Source organism: Schistocerca americana, chromosome 1 (assembly GCF_021461395.2).
Source record: "Schistocerca americana isolate TAMUIC-IGC-003095 chromosome 1, iqSchAmer2.1, whole genome shotgun sequence".
NCBI lineage: Eukaryota > Metazoa > Arthropoda > Insecta > Orthoptera > Acrididae > Schistocerca > Schistocerca americana.
Window position 1 is genome coordinate 873110869 of NC_060119.1, and position 19441 is coordinate 873130309.

General features: G+C 43.4%; 1 protein-coding gene across 2 annotated transcripts in view; it reads right to left on the bottom strand.

Moving 5' to 3' along the window:
• Positions 1-19441, bottom strand: part of LOC124547136 (beta-glucuronidase-like) — a 216956-nt gene that overhangs the window by 174315 nt on the left and 23200 nt on the right. Inside the window, exon 1 of one of the 2 annotated variants that reach the window (XM_047125088.1) lies at positions 3821-3930. The exons of the other annotated variant lie outside the window; for it this stretch is intronic. The gene's annotated coding sequence lies outside the window, so the exon portion shown is untranslated. Of the gene's footprint in view, positions 1-3820; positions 3931-19441 lie in introns of those variants that run through there. 2 annotated transcript variants of the gene reach the window in all.

The window sequence follows — 19441 nt, forward strand, 5'->3', positions numbered from 1 at the left end:
TTAAACAGGAGAAATGAAATTACTGTTTGCTAATACTAAGTGCCTCTGTCTAATTTTAGTCTGAGTTCACTGAATTGATCACTCGAAAGTATTAAGCACAAGCACTACTAACGACCCCGAATGAGCCTCGACAGAGGCGCTCACAGTTTTCTATGTAAAGACGCCTTCGAGAGTTAATTTTTATCTACATCTTTGTACAAAGGCGCCAGAATTAACACTATTGTTACAAATAATAGTAGTGATGATGAGAATAACAAGTGGACAAAACATGCAACGAAGATTCACAATGGTCGAAGGAAAGTGAAACCTTATCTAATGAACACTGTAACTTTAAGAAGATAACCATAGATCTGGTACATGAACCTATGGTGAAAACTGTTTTATAAAAAAACAAAATAAAAATAAAAAACAGCGTAAGAAAAGAACTGCAAGGTCAACCGTCGCGGAAGCACATTTATGAGCTGATAAAGAATTGAAACTGTGACAAGTAATCTGGTTTTGAGGCCAAAGAAAATCACTACTCCATGAAGAATAAATTGTGGCAGACTAATTCTTTGACATGCGACATACAAAGGACGTCAGCATGAGGCGACTTAGTGTGTTTGCAACAGACAGTGTGGCCAGAGGGCCTGGGAATGGTAGCTGATTGCGTGATGTATGTATTTGGCAAATGACCCGTGTTCGGGTCGTGGGGAAGCAGAGTGGCATGATGAACACCCGTGAATGACAGTAAGTATGACTGGCTCATGGGCGATCAGAGACAGGAAACAGGACGCAGTGAGGGGGACTTGAAAGTCGTCCGTAGCGCCTTTCTAAGGTTGCGGAGAGGATTCCAGGCAAGAGGCGCATTCAGTGGCTGGAAAGGAAAGACGGTCGCGCTAAGATCGTTATCTTGCTTCAAGTGTCCCAAACTGATTAACCAGCAAAGGACCTGCATTGATTAGGACACAACAGCAGCATTTGGGTCACACACTACCAGTCAGACTGTATAGCTTTGCGTTCGAGAGATCGATCTGTTTGCTCGGCGCCCCGCTACGTGCCTCCGCGCTTGTATTGTTAAAAGAGATCGCTATAATGCCCCTGCCCGTGGCAGAATGATACCTAGAGCCAGTTCATGTGTTTCGTATAGGTACTGTGGCAGTTACAGTTGGCTACTGAAAGGGCCTCCGAGCACCAACTGTCACTGACATGCCAAAACCTATGTAACAATGCCGACCTAGTACAGAAAAGGGGAAAGGCTAGAAGGAGGAAGAGGAGGAGGAGCAGGAGGAGGAGGAGGAGGAGGAGAAAGAGGAGGAACAAGAAGAAGAAGAAGAGTGTGACAGCTACAGTACAACTGGGACGATGTACCGCAACAATGGGGGCGGCATTTCTCTAGTGCATGTGAACGTCGGTACCAGCTGATGGACTACACTACTCGATCACTCAGGGCTGGTGTCGTGGACGAATACCTGTAGCTTGAGAACATCATACGCCTGCAGTGATAACGTCGTTTCCAGGTTTAAATTCAGCTAATATGCATGAGGTTACACTAGGCTGAGTGACTGGAGCGCTAAGACCATCTGATGAACCAGGGGGCGCTTGTACAACAGTGATAACGTTACTGCAAAACATGCCGAATGACCTGACCGTCAGTATTGTGAGTATTCGTGTGCTCTGTGTTGCCCTGCGAGAGCACTTCCCGTACTGATGTTCTGTGTGCATATGGCAGTGGAACACCACACTGTATAGCTGTGTCCATGTCACAATTTGCTTCTGTAACTTCATCAGTGGACGCACGTTTGCAACAAAGAAAGTCTTAGCGTACCATGCTGCATCTGACCCACGATATTTAGCGGAACTTAGGTACAATAAGTACCATTGACAATTTATCGCTGGCCGGTGTGGCCGAGCGGTTCTAGGCGCTTCAGTCTGGAACTGCGCAGCCACTACGATCGCAGGTTCGAATCCTGCCTCGGGCATGGATGTGTATGATGTCCTTAGGTTAGTTAGGTTTAAGTAGTTCTAAGTTCTAGGGGACTGATGACCTCAGAAGTTAAGTCCCATAGTGCTCAGAGCCATTTGAACCACTTTTTTTTGACAATTTATTCTCGTCGTTCTGACATCTGATAAAAGTCTGCGTTCACGCAGGCTGAGAGTTTTATTTCTTCATGAGGGCTTGTCACGACTAAAAAATGTTCTGTAATGTGTTTTGAGAGTATTCTGTTATTTTTTTTTTATAGTTGGCAGTAGCCATTCTTTATTTATTCTGTCCTTAACTGTATGTGTACTCATCTTGATGCGATAAGGGATCTTCGAGTTTCACGATACAGCATGAGGCACGGCGATAACGTGTGCAATAAGAATTCCTATAATGTGTCCTGCGAAGCATCTCTGATTTCAAATCGAAATGTCTCCAAAACTAAGATCGATAGATGAGTGCAACAAACAGCATGTTCAATGGAAAAGCTGTAAGAATTTTATACGGAAGTTGTAAAGAATTTTCGTAATAGATCGAAAATATGATAAAAGAGGGCGCTGCAATCGCAATACTTAGTGCCTATTTATTAGGGCACCGCATCTCAGAACGATCGCTTCCACAGCCTGACTTTAAGGGAGGTTAGCGTATCGAAGAAAGAGGTTGAAATCATGTGTTTCATTGAACACGTTTTTTTCGTGCTGGAAGCCATCAGGTTGCAGCACAGTCCTATAGCAACAAGGCGCAGTTTCCAAACACGATTTAATGTTCCAAAAGAACCCGATGCGAAAACATTTCGCAAGTTCTTTGCCAGTTTCCTACGGACAGTCAAGCGTGGCTGATGATCTAGCGGGGAATGTTGGCCCTGATGATCTAGCGGGGAATGTTGGCCCCAGGCAAACTGTCGTTACCCTTCAAAATGTCGCTACGTTTTCTGGAATTACTCAGAAAAATAGAAGACAATCCGTTCGAACAGTTGCTGCAGAGGCTGGTTTTCAGCGTTCCAGCTACACACATTTCAGCTCAAATCCAAAGTCACCAGATCATACCTGGACGAGCTGTGCGGTAGAGGGCTGACTCTACGAACCAGATCCTCACAATGATTGATAACGAAGGATTTGATGCTCGCTGCATCTGATTCACAGATATAGCACACTTCCACCTGGAGATTTTGGGGTTCCGAAAATCCCCATTTGTGTGACGCGAGACCACTATATTCTCCCAAAGTTACTGTCAAGGCTGCGGTATGCAGCAGAGGCATTATTGGCCCTTGTTTCGTGCGAGAAACAATCGCTTGTGAACGTTACGTTGCAATAATGGCACAGTTTGTTGCCACACAGCTAACGGTCACACTTCATACCATGTTGAAAACTGTAAAATGAAACAAGCTCATTCACTTTTAAAATTATGTGTTGTGTTTAGAGGCAATAATAATTTCAATGTGGTTTTTTTCTTGTAAAGCTATATGTTTAAGAGATACGCATTATTAGGTCACCGAAGTTGTTCTCCTTGTAGTCCTGTCAGAGCTTAATTAGCACGAAACTGATAACTCACTTAAGAGATGCTCGCGCGGAGGACAAGCTTACCTGTGCCAGGCGATTAACTCTCCACAACGTGATATGGAAATTATTATATTTTTACCGCAGTGTAACTGGGTGCTGTCTTAGATGACTCGGACGTATACGTTGTTGAGCTACGTTCATACAGTTGTCAAAGAAAGCGCTTACTCGAGAAACCACGAGGATCCCGCTTGAACGCTATTCCAGTAATGTATCTACGAACGCGAAAGTCATGGTGCAATGTAGTATCACTTGTCATCAACAGTTCGATTCTGCATAGCGTGCGCGCGCCAGTCATTCTTACCTTTCCTAGTGTTCCGCTGCGTTCAGATCAAGAAGACGAATGAAGACGCACAGATTTCCTGCGCGACCCCCAACTGATACGGCGGCTAGGCTCTGCGTCGCTTATCGCTGTCCTCTCGCGTTTCTAAACACAAACACACACACACACACACACACACACACACACACACACGTTCAGGAGGGGGAAGGCGAGAAGGGCCAGCCCCTCTGCGCTGACGTCAGCCAACCATCAACGAGGAGCATTGGGTAAACTCGAGGCGCCCACTGCTGCAACAGCTGATATTGTCACGTGACCGCTCTACATAGCTCTTTTTTTTTCTCTGCTAAGCGTACATCCATAAATTGCAATCACTGTCAAGCAAACGGCACATCGGATTTGGCAGAGCGTCATTTATCACAAATATTATGTCCGTTACAGTCCCACTCAGAAATGACGACTACGCCTGCTCGTAAATGAGTCGACCACATACTAAAACTGCTATATTCCTTTATTTCGTAAAATGGAGTAAGACGGCTTTCTTGTTAATCTCGTCACGATGCACCTCATACAAGGGTAAGATTTGTAAAGGCTCCATTTAGTCCGTAATACAACAGCCATTGAATTAATGGAGCTTCTGCAGAACACAATATGATCCGTGGCTACAATCCAGCAAAACACGCCATGTCCCTAGCAGCGAACGAGATGCACAGTTTGGTATGGCCTACAGTAATACATCAGTTTAACAGGCCGATTGTGGTTGTATTCGGGTTCTCTATTTTCAATGCGTATACGGAGATCTTTGGGAAACTTTTAATGTTAAGCTTGACAATTACGCTTCAAACCGCTGCATTTACCTGCGCAATGTATCTGTCAACAGTGTTAGACATTACAACTTCTAGAATGAGATTTTCATCCTTCAGCGGAGTGTGCGCTGATATGAAGCTTCCTGGCAGATTAAAACTGTGTGCCGGACCGATGCACGAAATTAGGACCTTTGTCTTTCGCGGGCAAATGCTCTACCATCTGAGTTATCCAAGCACGACGCACGACCTGTCCTCACAGCTTTACTTCCGCTAGTAGTTCGTCTCCTACCTTCCAAAAATTCACAGTAGCTCTCCCGTGAAACTTGCAGAAGTAGCATTGCTGGAAGAAAGGATATTGCGGAGACATGGCTTTGCCATAGCCTTGGGGATGTTTGCAGAATGAGATTTTCACTCTGCAGCAGAGTGTGCGCTGATATGAAACTTCCTGGCAGGTTAAAACTGTGTACCAGACAGACTCGAACCCGGGACCTTTGCCTTTCGCGGGCAAATGCTCTGCCATCTGAGCTATCCAAGCACGACTCACGACCCGTCTTCACGGTTTTACTTCCGCCAGTATCTCGTCTCCTACCTTCCAAGCTTCACAGAAGCTCTCCTGCGAAACTTAAAGAACTGTCACTCCTGGAAGAAAGGTCCCGAGTTCGAGTCTCGATCCGTCATACAGTTTTACTCTGCCAGGAAGTTCATTACAACTTCTACTGCGTGTGCGTGCGAGTCTAGAAGAAGCCGTACTCAGTTCTATGGAGCGCTCAATCGATTTATTGAATCTATTCAGGTGCCTGAATTGCATCACAGACGCAGAAAAGCTTAATCCTTCGGTATTTTCAAAATGAGCTATGGATTCAAGCACTTTGCTTACAGCATCAAGATTGTTAATGTGAAAACCTAATTATAGCGTTCGATTTAGGTTCATACTAGAATCCAGCTCCAAGTGCCTCTCGCTTTCAGGTGCGCTGCATCCTGTGCCGACACTGTCATGAAGTAAAGCCTACAGCTGATCTAAATATTTATAAAAGGATAACGAGCTCCACGTCCAGGCCACGACGGCCCAAGGGATGTCTGCTGGCCGGGGAGTCACCCTCTGCGGACGCTGTATGGTGGGCCACGTGGTCAGCACACTGCCCGCCCGCCCATTTAGCAGATTTCCCAGACAGTGGAGCCGCTACCACTCTGTCCGATAGCTCCTCAATTGACTTCACGAGGCTAAGTGCAGCCCTTACCAGTCCTCCCACCAAGGAAAAATTCTCCGCAGTGCCAAAATTCGAACCCAGGTCCTCCTGATGGCAACTATTAATACGGGCCACTCAGTTACGGAGGATGACTGGAAGAGGATAGCGGAGACATTATACAGGGCGTTACAAAAAGGTACGGCCAAACTTCCAGGAAACATTCCTCACACACAAATAAAGAAAAGATGTTACGTGGACATGTGTCCGGAAGCGCTTAATTTCCATGTTAGAGCTCATTTTAGTTTCGTCAGTATGTACTGTACTTCCTCGATTCACCGCCAGTTGGCCCAATTGAAGGAAGGTAATGTTGACTTCGGTGCTTGTGTTGACATGCGACTCATTGCTCTACAGTACTAGCATCAAGCACATCAGTACGTAGCATCAACAGATTAGTGTTCATAACGAACGTGGTTTTGCAGTCAGTGCAATGTTTACAAATGCGGAGTTGGCAGATGCTCATTTGATGTATGGATTAGCACGGGGCAATAGCCGTGGCGCGGTACGTTTGTATCGAGACAGATTTCCAGAACGAAGGTGTCCCGACAGGAAGACGTTCGAAGCAATTGATCGGCGTCTTAGGGAGCACGGAACATTCCAGCCTATGACTCGCGACTGGGGAAGACCTAGAACGACGAGGACACCTGCAATGGACGAGGCAATTCTTCGTGCAGTTGACGATAACCCTAATGTCAGCGTCAGAGAAGTTGCTGCTGTACAAGATAACGTTGACCACGTCACTGTATGGAGAGTGCTACGGGAGAACCAGTTGTTTCCGTACCATGTACAGAGTGTGCAGGCACTATCAGCAGCTGATTGGCCTCCACAGGTACACTTCTGCGAATGGTTCATCCAACAATGTGTCAATCCTCATTTCAGTGTAAATGTTCTCTTTACGGGTGAGGCTTCATTCCAACGTGATCAAATTGTAAATTTTCAGAATCAACATGTGTGGGCTGACGAGAATCCGCACGCAATTGTGCAATCACGTCCTCAACACAGATTTTCTGTGAGCGCTTGGGCAGGCATTGTTGGTGAGGTCTTGATTGGGCCCCATGTTCTTCCACCTACGCTCAATGGAGCACGTTATCATGATTTCACACGGGATACTCTACCTGTGCTGCTAGAACATGTGCCTTTACAAGTACAACACAACACGTGGTTCATGCACGATGGAGCTCCTGCACATTTCAGTCGAAGTGTTCGTACGCTTCTCAACAACAAATTCGATGACCGATGGATTGGTAGAGGCGGACCAATTCCATGGCCTCCACGCTCTCCTGACCTCAACCCTCGTGACTTCCATTTATGGGGGCATTTGGAAGCCCCCGTCTACCCAACCCCGTTACCAAATGTAGAGACTCTTCGTGTTCGTCTTGTGGACGGCTGTGATACTATACGCCATTCTCCAGGGCTGCATCAGCGCATCAGGGATTCCATACGACGGAGGGTGGATGCATGTGTCCTCGCTAACGGAGGACATTTTGAACACTTCCTGTAACAAAGTGTTTCAAGTCACGCTGGTACGTTCTGTTGCTGTGTGTTTCCATTCCATGATTAATGTGATTTGAAGAGAAGTAATAAAATGAGCTCTAACATGGAAAGTAAGCGTCTCCGGACACATGTCCACATAACATATTTTCTTTCTTTTGTGTGAGGAATGTTTCCTGAAAGTTTGGCCATACCTTTTTGTAACACCCTGTATATGTGCTACAATATCGATTGAGTTTCCACACTCGGAAGAATCATCCAAACCCGCAAATTTCTGATCAGGCAGCGAATTATTTAAGCCAATTATACGAGGAGCTCTCAATAAGTCATGTAACGCATTTTCTTTCTCGGCCAAGATCGATTAAAACACGCGGATTTTGTTGTGAGACGTCGCGGAATATTCTCGTTTCAACCCCTATAGTTTCATGAAGTTCCGATGGGCGGCGGCGCTATACGTAGCCTTCAAAATGGCGTCTGTAACGGTAGCGCGTTCCAGAGAGCTGTCGTATTTCTTTTGGCGGAAAATCAGAGCACCGCAGATATTCATAGGCGCTTGCAGAATGTCTACAGAGATCTGGAAGTGAACGAAAGCACGGTGAGTCGCTGGGCGAGACGTCTGTCATCATCGCAATAAGATCTCACAAACTGTCCGATCGATGGATCACAATCAAACATTTATCTGTAAAACTATTTCACATAAATCTGCACACCTGAGAGATCACATAACGTTATTCGATTGTTCTTTCTCAATCTACAGCTCGGATGTCGCACCTTTCGATTTCCATCTGTTTGGCCCAATGAAGGATGCACTCAACTGGAAGCAGTACGTAGATGATAGGGAGCTTCAAGACGTTGGCTGCGACGTTGTCCAGTAGGGTGGTACCATGCGGGCATACAGCCCTTCCCAGTGAGGTGGCGAAGACCGTCACATTGAACAAAGATTGTGTTGAAAAATAAGGTTTAGTTCAAATGATTCGAATGGCTCTGAGCACTATGGGACTTAACATCTGTGGTCATCAGTCTCCTAGAACTTAGAACTACTTAAACCTAACTAACCTCAGGACATCACACACATCCATGTCCGAGGCAGGATTCGAACCTGCGACCGTAGCGGTCGCGCGGTTCCAGACTGAAGCGCCTAGAACCGCACGGCCAAACCGGCCGGCAAGGTTTAGTAGCCCAAAAAAAGAGGGAATAATATGGTGTATTGTAATACTGAATAAAACCAACGTACTTTCAGAAACGAAATGTGCCGTTTTACTTACTGAACGCCTTTCGTACATTTACAATTTCACTTCTTATGAAGTCTCTCAGGGAAAGAACAATGCGTTTACCTATGGCATCGGCACTGTACCACAGCCTTACTAATACAGTTCTTGTGAACTATTTTTCTGCTGCCAGTTGCTGCGGTGACCGACAACTAACGACCATGGGTATCTTTCGCAAGTTTTTTTACTAAACATGCTCAGCTTTCATTACATAAAAACTCTGTAATTTCATATGGCAGGGGATTCATTTATCTCACCTGGCAGGGATTTCGCACCGATTGAGGCCGCAACTGTACTTAGTGATGTTGTTGTAGTCTTCAGTCCAGATACTGGTTTGATGCAGCTCTCCATGCTACTCTATCCTGTGCAAGCTTCTTCATCTCCAAGTAACTACTGCATCCTACATCAATCTGAATCTGCTTAGTGTATTCATCTCTTAGTCTCCCTGTATGATTTTTACCACCACACTGCCCTCCAATAGTAAACTTGTGATCCCTTGATGCCTCAGAACATGTCCTACCAACCGATCTCTTCTTCTAGTCAAGCTGTACCACAAATTTCTCTTCTCCCCAATTCTATTCAATACCACCTCATTAGCTACGTGATCTACCAATCTAATGTTCAGCATTCTGTAGCACCAAATTTCGAAGCCTTCATTCTTTTCTTGTCTAAACTGTTTATCGTCGATGTCTCACTTCCATACATGGCTACACTCCATACAAATACTTACAGAAAAGATTTCCTAATACTTAAATCTACACTCGATGTCAACAAATTTCTCTTCCTCAAAAACGCTTTCCTTGCCATCGCCAGTCCACATTTTATATCCTCTCTATTTCGACCATCATCAGTTATTTTGCTCCCCAAATAGCAATATCATCTACTACTTTAAGCGTCTCATTTCCTAATCTAATTCCCTCAGCATCACCCCATTTCATTCGACTACATTCCATTACCCTCTTTTGCTTTTGTTAATGTTCAGTTATTTCCACTTTCAAGACACTGTCCAATACGTTCAACTGCTCCTCCAGGCCCTTTGCTGTCGCTGACAAGAATTACAATGTCATCGGCAAACCTCAAAGTTTTCATTTCTTCTCCATGGATTTTAATTCATACTCCGAATTTTTCTTTTGTTTCCTTTACTGCTTGCTCAATATACACACTGAATAACATCAGGGATAGGCTACAACCCTGTCTCACTCCCTTCGCCACTACTGCTCCCCTATCATGTCTCTCGACTCTTATACCTACCATCTGGTTTCTGTACAAATTGTAAATAGCCTTTCTCTCCCTGCATTTTAGCCCTGCCACCTCCAGAATTTAAAAAAAAAAAAAAACAGTTTTCCAGTCAACATTGTCAAAAGCTTTCTCTAAGTCTTCAAGTGATAAAAACGTAGGTTTGCCTTTCCTTAATCCATCTTGTAAGATAAGTCGTGGGGTCAGTATTGCCTCACGTGCTCCACCATTTCTACGGAATCCAAACTGATCTTCCCCGAGGTCGGCTTCTGCCAGTTTTTCCATTCGTCTGTAAGGAATTCGTGTTATTAAACTGATAGTTCGGTAATTTTCACACCTGTCAACATCTGCTTTCTTTGGGATTGACATTAGTGATAAGGAATATATAAATATAGTGGTATATATACAGTGATACACAGTATATAAACGTCTTTATTGCCACGTACCAGTGATTCGGTTACGAATGACCTGTCCTGGTGTGGACCGAAAGGAACAACATACAGTACTAATCGGCATTACGAGCTACGATCACAATGTAGGCACTGCAAGACGAGAGATGAAGTAAACTATAACAGCGACTGCTGTGAAGTTGAAAGCGTACTCAAGCGAGATAAACAATTGACAGCAATCATTTCACCACCACGAGCGCAGGAGAAATGGGAAACTTCAACACTTGAAAAACTTGCTCATCAAACATTATCATAAAGACTTTTAGCCGTTTGTCGGTGTTATTACTGATTACGGAACGAAAATGAAACCCAGGCTATCGCCCGTCACTGTTTCCCTATCAGCAGATAAAAACATTCTCACCTGCCAGTCTCTTGTTTCCTGGACAGTGTATACATCAGCATTCTTCTCGCACAGCAACAGTTTCTTTTGTCTGGATTAACAACTAAATTAATGAAGGGCACAAGAGGAAAACTACAGACTAGTAAAAAAAACAATGAACTGAAAATAAATCAGACACTCGTATACTGATGAAAAATACGATAAATGCGAGGCAGTCTTGTCACATAAAGTGGAACTTCACGCAATCCACAAGTTAGGGCTATGCGGGTAGTTGCCATCGCGTTGTAAGACGAGAAAAATACCTGGACATGCATTGAGAAACAAGAGATACGTCGATAAGTCGCCCCGTTCTTAGAAAGTGATGAATAGTAGGAAGTAAAAATGACGAAAGAAAGTTGTTAGTCATGAGAAGTCACAGGTACCTTCATAATGATAACCGAAATTCGGTTGACAGTCCAGAGACTGGTTTGATGCAGCTCTCCCTGCTACTCTATCCTGTGCAAGCTTCTTCATCTCCCAGTACGTACTGCAACCTACATCCTTCTGAACCTGCTTAGTGTATTCACCTCTTGGTCTCTCTCTACGATTTTTACCCCCCTACGGTGCACTCCAATACTAAATTGGTGATCCCTTGATGCCTCAGAATGTCCTACCAACCGATGCCTTCTTCTAGTCAAGTTGTGCCACAAACTCCTCTTCTCCCCAATTCTATTCAATACCTCCTCATTAGTTATGTGATCTACCCATCTAATCTTCAGCATTCTTCTGTAGCATCACATTTCAAAAGCTTCTAAAGCTTCTATTCTCTTCTTGTCTAAACTATTTATCTTCCACGTTTCACTTCCATACATGGCTACACTCCATACAAATACTTTCAGAAACGACTTCCAGGCACTTACATCTATACTCGATGTTAACAAATTTCTCTTCTTCAGAAACGCTTTCCTTGCCATTGCCAGTCTACATTTTATATCCTCCCTACTTCGACCATCATCATTTATTTTGCTCCACAAATAGCAAAACTCTTTTACTACTTTAAGTGTCTTATTTCCTAATCTAATTCCCTCAGCATCGTCCGATTTAATTCGACTACATTCCATTATCCTCGTTTTGCTTTTGTTGATGTTCATCTTATGTCCTCCTTTCAAGACACTGTCCATTCCGTTCAGCTGCTCTTCTAGGCCCTTTGCTGTCTCTGACAGAACAACAATGTCATCGGCAAACCTCAATGTTATGACAAAATTCTTGAAACTTGCCTGTCTTCAATACAGAGCTCCTGCAATACAGGATTATAAGCTCCACGGGTTTCTCTATGTAAGATAATCTTTTTGGACCACATGCGTCTTTATGGGATCGATTTTCGTGACAAACAATTATACCAATAATTATAGCACGAAGTGCTAACACATCTCCACAGTCAGAATCCATTTTTTTCTGTAAAAAGGAAAAAATGGAAGAAAAGAGAGAAAAAAGGAAAAAAAGCAACAAAGTGTGTTTTTACAAGAGTTTGAAACTATTGCCGACATATTGCAACAGTTGACAAATAGTTGTAAGTTTGTCCAATTTATGACAGTTTTAGGTTTTGTTTCTTGGAATCGGTTTTCAAAGTGAAAGTAATTAATACGAACAAACAGACAAAGGGGTGCCGGTTGTTTGTGGTGCAAATACTATTTTTTCCTAATAACGGCGACCGAGGCTGCCCCGAGCGTTCTACCACGAAAGATCTTAAATATAGCGGACTGAGTCTATGCATGACTACTTACAAATTAATGAGTGCCACCTCAAGTGCAATAAAACGGCAGCAACACCCACATTACTAATATTAATGAAGTGAAGCTGACCAGGATCTGCAACGAAAAGGACATCGCCTCCGCATGCTTTTCTAAATACGGACGCAGCACAGCAGTGTGCGTAATTCGACAGAGAAAGGTTGCTGTAGCCAACTAGACTACGATGCTGGTTACAATGGTTCCTGCTGTTTTTGGTCGGTGGGGCAGTTCAGCCTTTTGGCAGTCTGGGTGGGAAACCTGTGCAAGTGCTAGTTTTCTGAATGCAGGCAGAAGCGGTCTCCCTGCGCGTCGAAATGGTTGTAACTAGAATTTGAAAGTTACAGTCCTGAACTTGTATAGATTCTCACAATCTCGTGGATTTTCTGAATTAACTGATTGGTGAAACTTCGTCTGGTCTCACCACGATGGACCTCTACTCAAGCAGGTCATGGTTGATATTTCTTGGCCAGGGATAATTGCTTTTAACGCACAAATTAACTGATTCTTTTTCTTGACTTTTTCATTAATTAACTTATACATCTGTGACTATCACTGAACTTATGAGTCTTTAAGCAGTCTGACTTTGTGATTGAGAACATGATTTTTAATTAAATTATTTTTCAACGTAAGGGGCCTGGGCTGGGTAGCTGCTGAGGCTTCTCCTTGCATTTTATATGGCTTACCAAAATCTTAGGTTTACAGATTGAACAGAAATAAACTTCTCTTCAGTTGTCTTGCAGCGCAGGTTCTGGATGACCTTGACCTTGAGAGATGTATGTATTACTCCATCCCTTCCCGCCCCCTTACAAATGGCGAAGTCACCAAGGCACTATGCATGTACAAGTACCAATATGAACTAAGATAATGTGTTCACGCTCCCCTGGGCCAAGATCAATCAAGTTCTCCTTCTCCTCACTCATTATAAATCCAATTGCCATTTATCCTCTGTACGCCATAGTAAAAGTAACATGTTTTTTGGGACTAGGTTGTAGGTAATACTTATATTAATAACAAATTAATATCAGATTTATTATTACAATCTTTTCTCTGGCACTTTCCCTTACCCCTTTTATTATTTGGGCTTCATCATTTGAGGTCTGCCGGCCGGAGTGGCCGAGCAGTTCTAGGCGCTACAATCTGGAACCGCGCGACCGTTACGGTCGCAGGTTCGAATCCTGCCTCGGGCATGAATATGTGTGATGTCCTTAAGTTAGTTAGGTTTAAGTAGTTTTAAGTTCTAGAGGACTGATGACCTCAGAACTTAAGTCCGATAGTGCTCAGAGCCATTTGAATTTAGGTCTATACATCGTAATCAGAAGAACATAAACAGCAGGGCTATCCACTTTGAAAATGTTGGTAAATATTACCATAATTACTGAGGTAAGACACACTGGAATTCTGAAATACTATACCCTGAGAGGTGACAAAAGTCATGAGATAGCGATTTGCAAATATACAGATGACAGTAGTATCACAAACACGAGGTATAAAAGGGCACTGCATTGGCAAAGCTGTCATTTGTAATCAGATGATTCATATAAAAAGTTTTCATCATGATTATGGTCGCATGACAGGAATTAATAGACTCTGAATGCAGAATGGTAGTCGGAGCTAGATGCATCAGATATTCCATTTCAGAAATCATTATGGAATTCAATATTCTGTGATCCACAGTGTCAAGAGTGTGCGGAGAATACCGCATTTCAGGCATTACCTCTCACAAAGGACAATGCAGTGCTCAACAGCCTTCACTTAATGACGAAGAGCAGTGGCATTTACATAGACCTGTCAATGCCAACAGACAAACAAAAGTGTGTGAAATAACAGCAGAAATCAATGATGAATGTATCTGTTAGGACAGTGTGGCGAAATATAGTGGTAAAGGGCTATGGCAGAAGATGACCAATGTGGGTGCCTTTGCTAACAGAACGGCATCGCCTGCAGTGTTTCTCCTGGGCTCATGACCGTATCAGTTGGACCCTAGATGACTGGAAAACTGTGGACCGGTCAGATGAGTCGCAACTTCAGTTGGTAAGAGATGATGGTAGGGTTCAAGTGTAGCATAGACTGCGCAAAGCCGTGGACCCAAGTTGTCAGTAAGGCACTGTACAAGTTGATGGTGGCTCCATAATGGTGTGGGCTATGTTTACATGGAATGGAAAGGGTCCTCTGGATGTTCAGCTACTTGGATTCCATTTGCATCTGTTCGTGGACGTCATGTTCCCAAACAACTACGGAATTTTTAAGGATGACTATTCGCCACACCACTGGGCCACAATTGTTTGTGATGGGTTTGAAGGACATTCTGGACAATCTGAGCAAATGGTTTGACCATCCAGATCGTCCAACATGACTCCCATCGATCATTTATAGGACATAATCGAGAGATCAGTTCGTTCACAAAATCCTACGCCAGCAACTCTTCTGCAACTACAAACAGCTACAGAGGCTGCATGACTCACTACTTCTGCAGCGGACTTCCAACGACTTGTTGAGCCCATGCCATGTTGAGCTGCTGCACTACAACAGCCAGAAGGAGGTCCAACGTGATATTAGGAGGTATACCATGGCTTTTGTCATCTCAGTTTAATAACATGACACCATGACATTTTCTGTATGCTCCTCAACCTTTACTATATGCTACAATTTCCTCAAACACTCATGCCTCCAATCTACGATGGATGTAAAAAGAAAAACGTTTAACCAGTACTTCCGCACGTTATTCTAACAAGATCCATGGCGTGATATGTTGACGAAAAAAAGTATTATTAGTGTGTAAAATCATGATAATGCATGTTGGTACAAGAAACTAGTCACAGAAACATTATGCATCACAGGAATGACCACTCAATCACTGAAAGAGGCCCATCATATGAGTAACGCCTTCAGACCTCGAAGAATAATGATGTAAGAAAACATTCGCAGCGGCAATCAAATGCCTCTGCATGTCTTCGAACAACTGTCGCCACCAGCAAAAATGGGGCCACGAATGAGTTATCTTTGCATGGCTGCCCAGACAAGACTCTGCACGTGCTGTCCAGTGATTAGCTGCAATGCACTGCGCAGTCCCGTGCTGTGCTGTAACCGTCTGTATACCACTATGAATCACCCAAGCATCGCCGCAGTATAGCATAGGATAGGAACAGTAGAGGAAACTCACTCTAATAAAAAGTAAAAATAAAAGATTAAAAGACGTGCACGTAACAGTCCTGGTGTCCACACACAACCACCTGGGAAGCTGACTCTAGAGAGACTGATGCAGCAGACTCCGACCATGATATGTGGTAAAGTAACTGCACGACTTTGCGGGTAAGAACTAAGATAAGGGACTAGGACAAGGTCACGCCGTACGCAAGCCAGTAGGAGTCAAATTCTTCTTAACATAAGTCCAATTTTAAAAGAGTTGTCATTCATGTTCTAAGTGTCAGCAGCAGCAGAGATCAGCAGAATACTGTTTTGGATGCATCTGGAACCAGCAAGTCAGTCTGTCTTTGAGTGTACAGATGGCAGACATCTTACTCAAGATAAGGGGGAAAATACATCTTTCACGTGTAGGAAGAGAGTTTGATATTGCCTGAGATTGTTCATTGCTTTTTATTGTTTTTTTCAGAAATATAATTTACTACCAAGGACTCCCCATGACAGACAATCGATTTGTTCTGAAGGTCCTTGCATTTTGGTGTTTTGTCGTTTTCAAAGTGGTATGATAGTGTCTGCCAGTATCTTTCTGCGATGGACAATGACCAACTTTGAGTTGAGAGTAACCTCTGAAGAAATTTTAATGAAAAACCCTCACCATCAAAGCATGGGCGCAGCTGCTGTGCCATTGGAGACCGTGCTCATTGGAATGTGTGCAGTTATTCCATCACAGTTGCATGTCTGTGTGAAGAGGTTGGAGAAAGTGAAGTGGATTAAAGACTTTCCACTGTAAAATGATGTGCATAATATGAGAACAAAAGTTACACCTCACTTCCTGCACTTCAGACGAAAATACACGTTGACAAACACCAAGCAGTGACTGGAAGTTAAATGTCGAAATGTTGGAGCAGTGGTGGTGTGAATGCCACAGGCAAGACTTCCCACATGATGCCAGTAAGCAGAATGAACCTTTTGTTGAAAAATGAGAGAAATGTAGTGTATCAGAATGATCGTAAATATGTCATTTAAAGGCTCACTGGAGAGAGAGAGAGAGAGAGAGAGAGAGAGAGAGAGAGAGGTAGGAGGTAGGACAATTGGACGTTACAGTGTGTTTGGATTACTATAATAAAATGATTCCACAGGATATGCTGCAAAACAGGGTACCACTTACACAGCATAAAACACTTTGGTACTACAGCATGTTCCTGAATATCTGAATATTATGATTAAATAAAGATGTCGTGAGATTTAATGTAAGTACTCCCACCTCCCAATGCTATTTTCTATTAATTTATCAATGTTCCCCAATTCCCACACATCCATTCTAACAAGGGAACCTCCCCATCGCACCCCCCTCAGATTCAGTTATAAGTTGGCACAGTGGATAGGCCTTGAAAAACTGAACACAGATCAATCGAGAAAACAGGAAGAAGTTATGTGGAACTATGAAAAAATAAGCAAAATACAGAAACTGAGCAGTCCACGAAACATAGGTAACATCAAGGACGATGTTAGCATAGGAGCGTCGTGGTCCCGTGGTTAGCGTGAGCAGCTACGGAACGAGAGGTCCTTGGTTCAAGTCTTCTTCGGGTGAAAATTTTTTATTTTCAGACAATTATCAGAGTTCAGGCACTCACACATAATCAACTTCGCTCTCCAAAATTCCAGGACATGTTCAGATTTGCTTGGACATAAGCAGGATTTGACGGTCTACACACGGAAAAATTTTAAAACGTTAAAAACATATGTTTTGACAGAGCACAGAGAAAACTGTGCGACTGTGAAACTGTTGCATTCATTTGTTGAAGTTTATGTGACACACTCTTATGTTTTCATCAATTTTTTGGAAGTGATTATCACATCCACAAGAAAACCTAAATCGGGCAAGGTAGAAGAATCTTTTTACCCATTCGCCAGGTGTGCAAGTTAGGTGGGTCGACAACATATTCCTGTCATGTGACGCACATGCCGTCACCAGTGTCGTGTAGAATATATCAGACGTGTTTTCCTGTGGAGGAATCGGTTGACCTATGACCTTGCGATCAAATGTTTTCGGTTGCCATTGGAGAGGCACGTCCTTTCGTCTACTAATCGCACGGTTTTGCGGTGCGGTCGCAACACACAGACACTGAACTTGACAGACAGTGAACAGAGACGTCAACGAACGAACGGACAGATCATAACTTTGCGAAAATAAAGTAAGTAAACTTTTCGCTCGAGGGAAGACTTGAACCAAGGACCTCTCGCTCCGCAGCTGATCACGCTAACCACGGGACCACGGCTCGCCTGTGCTCATATCATCCTTGATGTTGCCTATGTTGCCCATGGACTACTCAGTATATTTTGCTTATTTTTTCATAGTTCCACACAACTTCTTCCTGTTTTCTCGATTGATCTGTGTTCAGTTTATCAAGGCCTATCCACTGTGCCAAATTATAACTAAATCTGAGGGGGGTGCGATGGGGAGGTTCCCTTGTAAGGTATCTGACTGAACAGCTATCACAGCATGATATTTAAAGAAAATACACAATTAAACAATGATGTTAATAACACAAATTCCACAATACATACCCTGTATTATAAATGTGTGGTGTCTATAAATCTGCCACTTGTTGACGTGTAAATAACTCCACACACAGACACACACGTGCACACATTCTTGACATCACTTAAAGTACGTTGTAAGTAATTACTGCCAGCATAAGACATGAATGCACTTTTATGTAAAAATGTGAGGAAGAGACCAGGTGCTAACACACTAGAGGTGACCATTGTGTCAATAGTGGGCCTGCTGTTAACTTAGCACTGCAAGCACTGCACACCACTACCACTGCCATGCGACACATCTACTGGCCAAGGAGCAACTGACAACATTTCCAGGGATGCAGAGAGCTATGCACCCCTCTGGTCGAGATATGAGGTGGCAGATCCACAACACGAGACAAGGCCAAAAGATGAGGAAACACCCTCAGCCAATAAGAATCGGATTGCCCCCTTCCCCCACCCACTTTTGTTCCTACAGCCTCTTCATTCTTTGTTCAAGGCACCACAGTCGTAGGAAGCACTAGAGTTCTCCTACTTGGCAGATATCCACTACTGATGTTCAACACTGTAGCTGGAGCATTAACTGCCGTAAAATACAAAGCAGTGACCATCTGGAGCAAGCCAACATATATACCAGGTTCATATTCGTTTGCAGGAATCGTATGGGTGTTCACTCAATATCTATGAAAAAAACGTGGATGAAAGCGGCACCTAACACATCACAAAACAATCAATCAAGTAACGATAATTCATCAGTAGTGTCAGCTAGATATGGTACTGGTAGTTTCGATCAACATGTGAGTAACATGGAGCTGCTCAGTGAACTCAAATGAGAATCCTGGAGGGAAGACAACAGCGTTTTCGTGAAATACTGATGAGAAAATTCAGAGAACTAGCATTTGTGGCTGTATTCAGAATGATTCCCCTGCCATCGGCATACATTTCATGTAAGAATCACAAAGACAAGATAGGAATTGAAGCTAGCACAGAAGCATATAAGTCATTTTGCCGTCATTCTGTTTGCGAGCAGAACTGGAAATGGAATGATTAGCAGTGGTACAAGGCACCTTCCGCCAAGTACCATATGACGGATTGCAGATTGTAGATGATAGAGTAGTTGTGTTCTAAAATTTAGGAGTCATAACCAGACGTGACGTCAGATTACGGTGTGGTGATCAGAGACTCTTGACAGAGACAACATTGTAACCTTACACATCCATTCCAGTTGTGGTATAGATTCTACCAAGCATTGATGTTGCTACTGTCGAAAAATATGTACACATTTAATAGTAAGTCCCCAACCACGTCTTGCTTCGATGTATCTCTTTAAACTGACTTAATGCAAGTTCCAAACACTCGC